At 44.5% G+C, this 12,873-nt stretch overlaps 1 long non-coding RNA gene across 2 annotated transcripts; it reads left to right on the top strand.

Annotated features, from left to right (window-relative positions):
• The first annotated feature begins 250 nt into the window (after positions 1-250).
• Positions 251-12,299, top strand: LOC102012660. Of its 2 annotated transcripts, XR_260856.2 has the most exons (4): positions 251-373; positions 642-729; positions 2,972-3,078; positions 12,155-12,299. It is a non-coding gene; the product is annotated as an uncharacterized LOC102012660 (long non-coding RNA). The 2 variants fall into 2 exon arrangements; XR_260857.2 differs by lacking the exon at positions 642-729.
• The last annotated feature ends 574 nt before the right edge of the window (positions 12,300-12,873 follow it).

Below are 12,873 nucleotides of genomic sequence, written 5' to 3'. Positions count from 1 at the left end.
TACGTTTCCTTATTGCCATGCTTAGATACAAATAATGGATTTTGTTTTCCCACCCGCACCCTCTCCACTATATAAATAATGACTTCGCAATTAGGAATCTTATATTTCAGGAGGTATCATAGGTGGTCCACGGTTATATGGTCACTCAAAGATGCCATCAGAAATTTTGCTCATCCATAACATGAAGCTCCTGTCCTCATGGTTACAAAATGGCCCTTAAAATTCCAGGAACCAACTCAACATTCCAAGCAGGAGCAAGAGCAGGGACAGATGGTAAAGTGCCAGAGGAAGCTGTAAGATATTTTCCAGAATTTCAACATTGTCTTTATATCTTTCTAGCTCATGTCCTGAGTCTACTCTGGATACAGAAGTGGTGAGTTATGGAGCTTTTGGGGTCTAGACTTGACAATTATTAATCAAGAGGAAAGACGAGTGGCTCCTGGTGAGACAATTATGATTCCTTCAGGGGTAAAAATAAACAAAAGAAGTGAGCACCAAATTGCGTTTTGCTATTGCCCAGTGGTTCCTTTCATACCTCTGAACCAAGTCTCACCCTGGCTGTGGGGGACCATAAGGTTGGAGCAGGTAAAAGAGACCCACCGAAGCCTGAAAATCATTTCCTCCCTTTCCAATCATTCCAGGAAGAATCACCTTCAAACATGCTAGGAATGTGCCCTGGATGTCAACACATGACTGTGACACAGACCAAAGAGACCCCAACCCAGATAAGTCGCATATAGTAAAGAAGTCAGATAACACCGCCATTCCCAGTGGAAACATCTCAGTGTTTTTCACACTATATTTGCTCCTCCATGGCAACTGTTGGAAACCAACTGGCCGATTCCATTGTGCAGATAAGGAAATGGAGGCCAGAAAGAGTGAAACTTGTGCAATTCATACTGCTGGTTAAAGAAAAAGACTAGACCAAGACCTGCGCCTTCTGCATCTGAGTCTCTGAGTCACATCTCGCCCAGCCCCTACTCCGTGTGGATACCCGAGTGTGACTGCACAGTGCAGGGGGAGCCGAAAGCCTTGCTGCAGTCAGAAGCAGCACCGGAAAAGGAGAGGGTGCTCTGGTCTCCAGCATTAGAGTAGCCACAAATGGTCTCAACTAAGAGTCAGAGTAGATCGCTTGTATCTCTTTCTTTTTTCTTTTTAAGAAAGAAAAAAAAAACCAGTAAAATAAAAGTTCAAAGCAGGTCAGGAGGGCAGCAACAATAATGAATACATTGCAAATTGTTATCTTTGTACAGAGTACAAGACATAGGCAAGAAATATTGTCCAGACAATGTTAGCACAAACCTTTCTGTTCAATGAACTAAGAGAACTAGCTGTAAAACTATCATTATATATATATCCTTTCCTTTCCTTCCTATGTCTTTTCTCTCATCCTAGTTTCTCTTTTCTTCTGAATAGTTTCCTCTCCATTCCCAACATCTAGTGTGCATTTTGGATCATATCTACTTGTTTAGCTTCTCACATTCGTGAGACAATACAGCGTTTACACATGTGGGTCTGATTTATTTCACTTATGAGTGTGCTCTTTAGTTGCATCCATTTACCTATAAAAGTCTCTAGTTTATGCTTCTTTATGGCTGAATGGTACTCCATTATATATATATTAAAAAAACCACATCATTTTTTACCCATTCTTCATTTGATGGACATTTGGGTTGTTTCCAAGATTTAGCTATTTCAAACTGTGTTGCTATAAACATGGGTGCACATATATAGCTGTGGTATACTTTTAATTCTTCTGGGAATTTACCCAGAAGAAGAATAGCTGGGTCAAATGGGACCTCTAATCCTAGTTTTGTGAGGAATCTCCACACTGATTTCCACAGTGGTTGCACCAACCTACATTACCACCAGCAGCGGAGAAGGGCTCCTTTTCCCCTACAGCCCCGCCAGCATTTGCTATTGGCCGATTTCTTGATGGCAGTCGTTCTTGCTGGGGTGAGATGGAATCTCAGTGTTGTTTTAATTTGCATTTCTCAAATGACCTATGATGTTGAACACTTTTTCATGTATTTACTTGCCATTTGTATTTCTTCATCTGAAAAGTGTGTATTCATCTCAGATGCCTATTATTGGATTGCGTCTTTGAATTTTGGAGGCCTGATATTTTTCAATTCTTTATGTTTTAAATAGAAGTCTTTGTCTTTGTCCAGCACCATTTATGAAAGAGACTATCTTTCCTCCAGTGAACCTGCTTGGTTCCTTTGTCAATGATAAAGTGGTTGAGTGTGTTTGAGGTTGATAGCTTTTATTTCTTGCAAGGGGAAATGGTGATAGTTTTTCCCTTCATTAGGGCCTTGAGAAATGAGTTCCATCCTTGACTTACTAGGACAGCAACTCCCCGGACAGTTCTCTTTCTTTCCTTAATCAGTCATCATGGTTCCCTCCCTTCATGTGGGGCTTTAGATGACTGGCCTTGTGATAATCCCTTCTTGCTCTCCTTTTTTTCTTTTTTCTTGAGATGGGATCTTGATATACTGCCTGTACTGGCCTCAAACTTGCAATCTTCCTGCCTCAGCCTCAGCACCCCATGCCTAGCCCTCCTTTCTTGCTCTTAATTCTTGCTGGACCTTCCTGCAAGAATAGTGTCTTGGCTCAGGGCTGGGTTTTCATGTAATCTCTGGACCACACTGGGTGGGAGAGACCCTGGCTTGGCCTTCTAGCACTTTAACTTATCCTTCATTCTTTATGAGCTGTGGCTTTTGCAGGGTTTCCCTCTCCTCTGCTGCCCAGTCTTGGGAAGCCATGGTCTTAATGTCTGATGCTGAAAGGCATTTCCTTGTTTCCCTCACAGACAGTGTCAGGGCACAGACTCGGGCACGGGGTTGGAACTTCATGCTGCACTGTGACTTTTTACCACTGTGCCAGCTGCCTGGAATGTCCTTCCTGCCCGTCTTCCTGTGGGGGTCTAAATAGGTCTTCGGACACAAAGCAACTTTATCTCCTTCAGCAGATCTTCCTGCTTCTGGCCCCCTCCACCACCATAGCCTCATACTTACTGGAGGACAGAGGAGCTGGATGATTCTTCCACAGCCCCAGGACTCAGGTCCTGGCTCCAAAGTAAGTATCTATGGATGCACCTTTCACCTCCTCCCTCAACTGAGAGATTCTTTCATTCTCATAGTTCCTGGTTCTTGGTAGGCTCTCAGTACCTACTGGGTAAATCAACGATGCACTCTGGTACAAGACACTGTGGAGGTAAATCAACGATGCACTCTGGTACAAGACACTGTGGAGGCATTTGAGGAAAGCTGTTATCATATTCTTGAGGTTCCTTATGCTGAAGTATCTGCTAAAAGTGATGATCGAAAAATATGGTGAATATTTAAAAATTTTTTAAAAATTTGTTACAGTAAAAGACATATTGTCATTAATCCCCTCCAGAATACTCCCCTTTGCTTTAAACACCCTTATCCTGTCATTCCTGACATTTTCCAAAGCAGTTCTGGTAGTCCTCTTTTGTGTGTGTCTTTATAAGGTGTGATAAAAAGTACAATGAACGCTGCTGCCGAGTGCCACGCAACAGAAAGGCAGACTCATAAAGACGTCATATGTCCTCGTCCACGTTATTCACTGGATCTGGCACTGTGCAACTTCTGGTTTCTCTTGAAAGTCAAGCTGGCAATGAAAGATAAACGTTTTGATTCAATTCAGGACATTGAGACGGCCATGACAGTGCAGCTAAAGACATTCGAGAAAGAGGACTTCCAGAAATGTTCCGGAAATGGCAAGAATGATGGGATAATTGTGTTTGAAGTGAGGGGGAGGATTCTGAAGGAGATTCATGGCAATATGGCTTTCACTGTAATAATTTTTTAAAAATTTAAGCATGCACCCATGTTTTGATCACATCTGGAAGTAACAGCTTGTGTTTGTTGAACACCTATTCTGTGCCAGGCACGATCACAGTCTCACCGCACACTGAATCCTCATAACAACTCCACGAAGTAGGTGCTCTTTCCATTTTGCTCATAAGAAAACAGAGACACGGAAATGTTAATGAACTTGTCTCAGGTCCCACGGTTAGGTTGTGTGAGAGGCATTTCAACCTCCAAGTGTAAGCTATTAATCAAATGTCGTGCATTTTGTGTCTTTACTGCCAGCTCTCCACCCTCCCAGCCACAAAGGAGCCCATAGCATGGGCATGACATCCTCATGTGGATCAATTAGGCAAAAAGGCAAGACAGAGCCTGCCCCAACCCTCCACATGTAATTATCATCTGTGTGTGAATGTACGGAGTGAAAGGCGGGGGAAGACGTGATGAATGCTGGGCTGGAGGGAGGTGTAGGAAAGATTTCTATTAAAAAAACTGTCTCACCCAGCCTGAGGGGTGGTGGCACAGGAGAAACACCTGTGGGTAATGGGAGAGTGGGGACAGAGCAGACAGAGGTGGTGCGGATAACCCATTTCAGGTTTCTTCTAATGTTAGTGTGTGCCCGGCTGAAGTGAGTGCTCAGGTGTCTCCCAAGACAATATCAGGAGTTAGCCACCATTTCAGGACTGCTCAGCAAGGAAACCACTTGGAGCCTGTGGCTGCAGTTAAATTGGGGACCAGTTGTCCCTGAGAGCAGCACTCTCATCTGAGAAATGTGGGAAATCATCAGCCATCTTAGCAAAATGGGGCAGGGAGCAGTGGATGGGAGGAGGCCAGAAGCCAAGGTGAGAAGGTGGCTACCAGCTTCCAGACCACATAGAGAGAAAGGGAACTCCTGTTTATCAGTCATGGGTTGACTGAGAGCGGTGCTTAAGAAGACACTACTTGGCTTTGAGAACCAGGTGTTTTTTTTTTTTTTTTTTTTTTTTATCTCTTCCCTCAAAAGATCAAGGAAATAGAAATTCTTTAAGTAAGTCTTGTCCCCAGGTGCTGCTATGCTAGAATTCATTCAGTAGGGAGAGATGTGGAAACTTTATCTCTTTCTCTTCTTCCAAGATGAGTTTACATAGGTATTGAATTTGACAAGTCACTAAAAATTATTTGAATTCCTAAAAAACAATATAGACACCCCCAAATGAAAAATAGAACTTTCATATTATCCAGCAATCCTACTACTGGACATATTCTTTACTGTATTATAATTGTGTATCTATGTGAATAAGTAAAACCATTGTAAAGTGAATTTTTAAAGTCCCTAAAGGATGTGAAATCTGTACGTTGAAGAGTCACTCACATGCCCGTGTTCAGTATTACAATAACCAAGGTGTAGAATCAAGTTAAGTGTCTATCAGTGGATGGATGGATAAACAAAATATCACGATACATACAATGGCATATAACTCCACCTTAAAAAAAGAAATATTTTCATTTGCAAAAATATGGATAAGCATTACATTAAATGAAATAAATCAATAAACCAGGCACAGAAACACCAGTACCTCATGCTCTCCCTTATAAGTGGAATCTAAAAACCCTGAACTCACCTGATGGAGATGCATTGGATATTGCCAACAAAATTGGGATTATATAAATGGAGTCCAGCTGCCCAATTCTAAATATACATTTTCCCCACTATGATAACAAAAAGTTCAGCTTTGCAGAAAGTAAAATGGTGGTTACTTGAGACTGCAGGCTGAAAGTACTAGAGAGACAGTCAACCAACACACATTTCAGTTAGAAGGAATAAGTACAGGGGATCTATTTTACATGGTGACTACTGTTAATAACAATATACCACATGCTTGAGAACTGCTGAGACTAGACTTTAACAGTTCTCATCACACACAGCAAAAGTACGTGAGGTAAGGCATGTGCTAAATAGCTTAACTCAGCTATTTCATAGTATATATGTTGTGCACTAGAAATAGGTACGATTTTTACTTGTCAGTTCAAAAAGCATTCCAAATCTTTCTATCAGTTGCATCTCCCAGTAGGTCTATGGAATATGCAGGGCCATATAATGTATTTATTTAAATAACCAAAATGATTTTGCTGACTTGAGATGGAACCCACTCTGGCTATGAAACTGGACAACCCCTTCACCCTCCCTACGCCTCATCTTTCTTTGCCCATCAATAGAGCAGTGACAGTATTTAACCTCAAAAAAAGGCTGTGATTAAATGTTACTGATGGAAGTGACCGGAACAATGTCTAGCACACAACAAGTGATATGTCTACATTAGATCAGCTATTACCATTACCCATCTTCTAAGAGGGAGGGAAATTGAGGTTTAGGAGATGAAATGATGTGCCTCAGGTCACACAACCAGTTGGTGGTAGAAAGATGATCTGATCTCCTGAACTTGATCTTCCAACTTTAAGTTTGATGATCACAGTGTGGAGGGAGCCTCCTCCTTGCTTACCTTCCCAGAGCAGTGGTAGTTTTTGTCAAGACATTTTCTTATGGATAAGACAAAATGATACCTGGAAGAGAGGACTTGGAGAACAGTGATAAGGACCTAGGAAAAGGAAAAGTTATTTTTGTGAACGTTCTACCATGTGCCAAACCATTCAGACCAGGGGTCAGCAAATGAGTCAGATGTTGTATATCTTAATGGTGTGGGCCATCTGATCTCCATAGTAACTACTCAGCCTGTTAATCTAGCACCAGAGCAGCCATAGATGATATTGTATATAACAAATAAGCATGGCTATTTTCCAGTAAAACTTTATTACAGACTCCACAATTTGAATTAGATGAAATTATATTTAATGCATTGTAAAGTAGTCACCTTCTCCTGATTTTCTTCAACCATTTTAGAATGCAAAATTCAAGGCTGGGCATGTGACTAGAGTGCTTGCCTGGCATGCATGAGTCCTTAGGTTTTTTCTTTCTTTGGTACCAGGAATCTAACTCATGACCTCGCACTTGCTAGGCAGGCACTATGCTGCTTATATTCCCTGCCTGAGTCCTTATATTCCCCGTCTGAGTGCTAAGGTTTGATCCTTAGCACCGTACACACATATATACCATGCTTAGCTTGAGGAGTGTTCAAAAAGCAAGCAGCAACCCAGATACCTTGTGGCTGAATTGTGCTGATCCGTGAGCTGATTGTGTGATTCATTTAATCATGCCCGCCCTGCTGAGACTTATTTTACAAGGCCGGGGGAAACTGAGGCTCAGGCAGTTCTCATTGGCACGAGAACACACACTAGTGAGAAGCAGAGCTAGGACTCAGTTCCTCAGCCCATCTGCCCTTGGATGTGGGAAGAGGTGAAGAAGTTTGTGACCCACTGTTATGGGACAGGAGAAGCTTCCCCTTCCATGTATAATGATGGCATTTCCTATAAGGGACCTTCAGGGAAGCAGTATCAACAAGCTAGCATTTGGGACATGTTGCTCCAGGAAACAAATCCCCACTACAGCATGGGCAGGCACATAGTCACAATCTGGTATGTGCCCGGTATGGGGCAATGGTTCTATCTAAACACCCTCTGAGCGCTGTGGCACTGATGACAAGACACACCATTCCCTAGTATGTTAGTCAGTTTCCTGTTACTGTTACAACAGAGATAACTGACTTACAAACAGAAAGGGTTAGCCAGGCGAGGTGACACACACCTGTAATCCCAGCATTTAGGAGGCTGAGGCAGACAGATTGGAGATTCAAGGCCAGCTTGAGCTGTGTAATGAGACCTTGTCAGAGAAAGACAGAGGGAGGGAAGGAGAGGTTTATTTTGGTTCAGTTCTGGAGGGTTTGGTCAGGGTTAGATGGACTAATTGCTTTCAGGCTCTTTGAGTGTGGAGGAGATGACACATCTCAGCAGGGATGCATGCTAGTGGAAACCTTTCACCAACTACCTGGGACACACAAAAAGAGGAAGGGAAAGAGTGCGGGGTCGCACTATCCCCTCTGAAGACACACTCCCCGTAGACAAAAGACCTCCCACTAGATTCATCTCTAAGTTTCCATCGCTTCTCCATAGCACCTTATTTGAGAGTAAGCCTTTACCACATGGGCCTCTGGGGGCCCTTTCAGACCCAAACTCTAGCACCCAGACTAGAGTCAGCAAGAAGGCTGGGAGGTTCCCACACGGCAGCTAGCTCTTGGAAGATAACCCAGTACAGAGGGTTGGTCTCAAGGGTTCTGGCAGCACACTGGGCAAGTGGGAGCGAAATGTCAGGTGTGCATGTCTGAAAGATCACACTGGACTGTGAGGTTTCCTGGAGGGTGTGACCGAGTCTGGGAGATTTCTTAAGAAGGCCATCTGGGCTTTTCTCTCTCTTCCCCACATCCCACCTCACAGGCTTGGTTGCTTCTGCCTCCAACTGCCAGACACCTTGTCAGCTGAGCTGGTGGTGAGTCCGGGGTCTGGTGACCCAGGAGTGCACTGGGCTGGAGCCGTTGCTCCCAGGCCGCGGCAGAACTGCAGCGTGGCTGCCGCCTCAGGTCTCAGCTTGCTCGGGCCTCACCAGAAAGGAAACCACCTGCCTTGTGCAATGGGCAAACCTGTCCTGGGGTGTGTGGCAAGCCAAGCTTGTCAGGGCGAGGGCGACGGCGGCCCCGGCACTTGCCTATTTATTTTGTATTCTTTTCAAATGGTTGTTTTAAAATTGTGATTTCTGACTTGAACAATCTCAAAGTAGAAACTTTAGAAAATGTGGGTAACTGAAAAGAAGAAAAACAACGGGCCTCCCCCACTCCCAATATTCCTGCCTCCCTAGAAAAACTTTTTCTTTTTCATCCAGTCTGTTTCTGGACACGGTGCTCCTTATCCAGAGGGAGCCGGAAGATAAATTCCGCTTGGGGAATTTGCTTCTTTGTCATTTCACACCACAGGGCGAACATCCGTCCATGTCAAAGTATACTTTTCATTGCTGTCATTTTAACTCTCGCTGTTTCTGGCAGGTCTTCCTTCGGAGGTGTGGGCACACGAAGCGGCCTGCTGTGTGCTGGGGTCACAGCCCCGTGTGGATCAGGAGGTTCAGCCTGTTTTAGGAAACAGGGCTGGGACAGGCTATGCGGTTTTGCACAACCCAAAAAAGCCCCAGGCTCACTCTTTGTGTCCAGGTGTGCCTGCCCCAGCCCTGCCTGACTCACAGTGCCCTCCTAGGGTAGTCATTTCATCCCTCTGGGCCTCAGTTTCTTCACCTATAAAACGGGATGCTTGGGCCAAAGGCTTTGCCAGCTCTAATGTTCCATGACTAAATTCGTGTAGGCTCACAGGCTGATTCCAGAAGCTTCTGGGAGCACTGGCTGTGGAGAGGAAGTTGTTTCTCCCAGTGAGTAAGCCTGCTATGGCTCAAAGCAGGCCAAGGGGCGAGGGCTCTTAGCCTGAAAGTCTGAAAATCCCTCTGGGTAGCCAGTGCCCTGTGTTCGTTCTGGTGCCTGTGCTGTCTCCAGCTTCTGCTCCCCACCCCAGTGGCGGAGGAAGCAGCATCCCAGTACCAGACTGAGCTCACAGGTTCTCTCTTTCTGTCATGGTATTAATAGCCAGGACCAGCAGCCAACAGCTGCTGATTACAGTCAGAGATGCAACCCTTGTGACTAGGCAGAGTACAGCCTTGGGCTGGTCTGGGCCAGTGCAAGTGTGAGTGCCCGGGAGTTAGGGGCAGTGGGGGATTCCTAGATTCTGGGAAGGACCTGGGGGAAGCTTCCTTAGGTGGGCAGACCATCCTTTGCCACTTCCTTTCCTCCTTTGCTTCAGGGACAGCAGGTCCCTTTTGTTAAGGAGTTTGAAGAGTGCTGCCTTAAAATATACAGGCCGCCAGGCATGGTGGCGCACATCTATAATCCCAGCACTCAGGGGGCTGAGGAAGGAGGATCGTTGTGAGTTCAAGACCAGCCTGGGCTACACAGTGAGCTCAAGGCCAGGGTGAACTGCATAGCAAGACCCTGTCTCAAAATGATAAAAAAACAAAACAAAACAAAGAAAACCATAGAGGCCAAGGCAGCTGCTGTGGGGAGGCTTCAAGGGGCAGGAGCATCATGAAGTCTGAACAGCACAGACCCCCTTCCAAGGCCTGGGTACTGCATACTGTGGTAGAAACAGGGATGATAACAACCATAAGAGCAATATAGGGACCATCTCCATGGCGTCAGAGGCACTAGAATTGCCTCCATCTCATAGTGAGGAATTTAAAGCTCAAAGAGGCTAAACCATTTCCCAAGGCACCCCAGTTAAGGAGCTGTCCCAGGGCTAGGACCCAGTATCAGCACTCTCTGCCCCGAGGTTAGTCTCTAATGGACCTACTCTTCCACCTTCTTGCACCTTCATGCCTCAGCCAATCAGGAATCAGGACTCTCCCACCAAATCTTTTCAGTTTCTTTATATTCAGAGGCCACCCCCCCAGAGGCTTCAAACATCTACCACTTCCAGGCACCCACGTGCCAAGTTTCCTACTCACCGATTTTGTACCCCAGTTGTGTAAGACACGGTCTCCAAGTGCTGGAAGTTTAATATTTCATTTCATTTTCAAGACAGGAGATATAGATTCTGTGGTTCTAGGATGCATTTATCTTTTTCATAGCAAACTGGAAGGAGTGAGTGTTTTTGAGTCAAGCCTTCTCTAATTTTATCCCACCTCTGTCACTCACCAGCTGTGCGACTCTGGCCAAGTATCTTATCCTCTCTGGCTTCAGATTTCTCATGTGTTGAGCAGGGATAATACTACCCATTTTATAGGGTTGACACTGAATGAGAATAGCATGTGTAAAGTACTCTCATGTAACATGTGCTTAATAAATGTTAATTAATCCATTGCATACTTTCCTCCAATCTTGTTTTGAAAATTTAGACCATTGTTTTTATTGTTTACTTTTATTTTCTTTAAAATAAAAAAATGTTAATTATTGTTTTAAAGTCTAAAAAAATAGGGGCATGAGTCATACAGCTGGTTTTGCTCTATTTTATCTACTTAACCAGTTGTGTGGCTTTAGGTTACTTACTTTTACCCCTGTGGGCCCCAGTTAAGGCCAAGATTGTCATACACAATAAATCAATATATACTTAGGCAAAAAATAAGTGCTAAGTATCTACTCTGTGTCGGGTACATTTCACTGCTCAACAAGAGCTAACGGGTGTGCGAGGTATTTCATTGTGGTTTTTCATTTTCTTGATGATCAGTGACGTTGAACACCTTTTCATACATCCGTGGGCCTAATATGTTTTCATTTTTGTTTGCATGTTTTCGGTCTATCTGGAAGTAAAGGAGGATTTCTGACCCCAATGATAAAATCCTTCCAGTTTCCAGGCCACAAGCATTTCCTACTTCAGCTGTGCCAACCCCGGCACACAGCTGTCACAGCCACATCTTGGTGGTGGTACAGAAGAGAGAGCTCCTGTGCTGAGCACCATTCCGCCCCATGCAAAGTTTATATACCAGCATGGAGGGTAGATGTGTTATCTCTGTGGTCATCACACCAGCTTTGCACGGTGCAGAAGGCAGATGAGGAAACTGAGGTTCAGAGATGAGAAAACAGAGATAGAAGGAGACTGGCTCTTCAAAGTCATCCGCACTGAAACAAATGCCTGGTGCGGCAAAACAAACACAGCTGCCTGCCTACCAAACCTCCGTTTGCTTCCCCTTTCCTTTCTGCCAGACCTTGGTCTCCTTAGCGTATCTGTCTTTTCAACTCGTAACTCCTTGAGCACGTCTCAGACAATAATGGTGCTTCAGTCCCTTGGCTTGAAGATTGGTGTAGCAATGGCTGATTCAGTGTGCATGCATGCGTGGTGTGTGTGTGTGTGTGTGTGTGTGTGTGTGTGTGTGTGTGTGTGGTGGGGGAATTCTTCATTTGAAAAATAGTCATAGCCAGATGTGGTGGTATAAACCTGTAATCCCAGCACTGGGAAGGCTGAGGCAGGAGGATGGTGAGTTCCAGGGCAGCCTGAGCTATGCAGTGAGACCTTGCCGTGTCTTAGTCTGATATGTCTATGTTAAAGAACTTTCGTCAAAACATTTCTGGCTTCTCTGGGCGTTCTTTACCCACTTCTCCCCATGAAAGGAAGTGAGAACTCTTTTTTTTGACAGTGAGTTCAGAGTAAAACTGAATATTCTTCCTCCAGACCCTCCCACCCCTGTTTGAGACATACCTGTCTGCTGTGAGGGTCCATTCTGAGCTACTTTTCATTTTGTGGAGACATCAGACACGGGAATCTTGGCTGATAAGGAGTAATACAAATTCATTTCAAGGGACGGTATCAGGAAGTTCCCTGCGGCTGTATATGTAAGTTATATTTCCTTTCTTTTTTCCTAGCAACCAAGCTGATATTGACATTCATGTACCTGACTCCTACATGTCATTGGTTTCAAAATCAAGAAGGGAAGTGAAAGACATTACTGACTAGACCCTGCAGCCCTAACTCCAATTACAAAATAAAAGCTGATTTGTCAATACAAGTGTTAAAATGAAGGTACTAATAATTACCTTTCATCACATCTGTTGGCCTACTGCTCTTCTATGATTATTTGCTATAGCTTGTGTGTGTGTGTGTGTGTGTGTGTGTGTGCGCATGTGTGTGTGTGTAGTGGTGGGATGAGGGGTAACGCCTGGTGCGATCTGGTGGTTTCAAAACTCAGAAAGGCCAAAGTCCTACAGATACGTTCAAAGAGCCTTAAGAGAGATGGGGTAAGGACTGGGTTTTGATTAAAGTCTCTGACTGTGTTAGTCAGTTTCCTTACACTGTGTAAGGAAAAACAACCTCAGATAATTGGCTTGTAATGGGAAAAGTTTTGTTTTTTTTTTTTCCCTTTTAGCTCATGGTTTTGAAGGTTTCAGTCCACAACTAACTGACTTTGTTGCTTTGGGATACTCAGAAGATCATGAGGGAGTGGTGGGAGAGGAGGGCTGTTCACCTCATGGCCAGGTGTGAAGGAGACAGAAATTGCCCAGCATTCAATCTTGCCCTTTGCAGGACACACCCCCGGGACCTAAAGACTCTCACTACGCCCCCTCAGCCCTGCCTAGTCTGTGGT

This window comes from Chinchilla lanigera, unplaced genomic scaffold (assembly GCF_000276665.1).
Source record: "Chinchilla lanigera isolate Chin_1 unplaced genomic scaffold, ChiLan1.0 scaffold00021, whole genome shotgun sequence".
Lineage (NCBI taxonomy): Eukaryota > Metazoa > Chordata > Mammalia > Rodentia > Chinchillidae > Chinchilla > Chinchilla lanigera.
The sequence above is the reverse complement of the archived record's forward strand: the minus strand, read 5'-3'. Positions and strand labels throughout refer to the sequence as shown.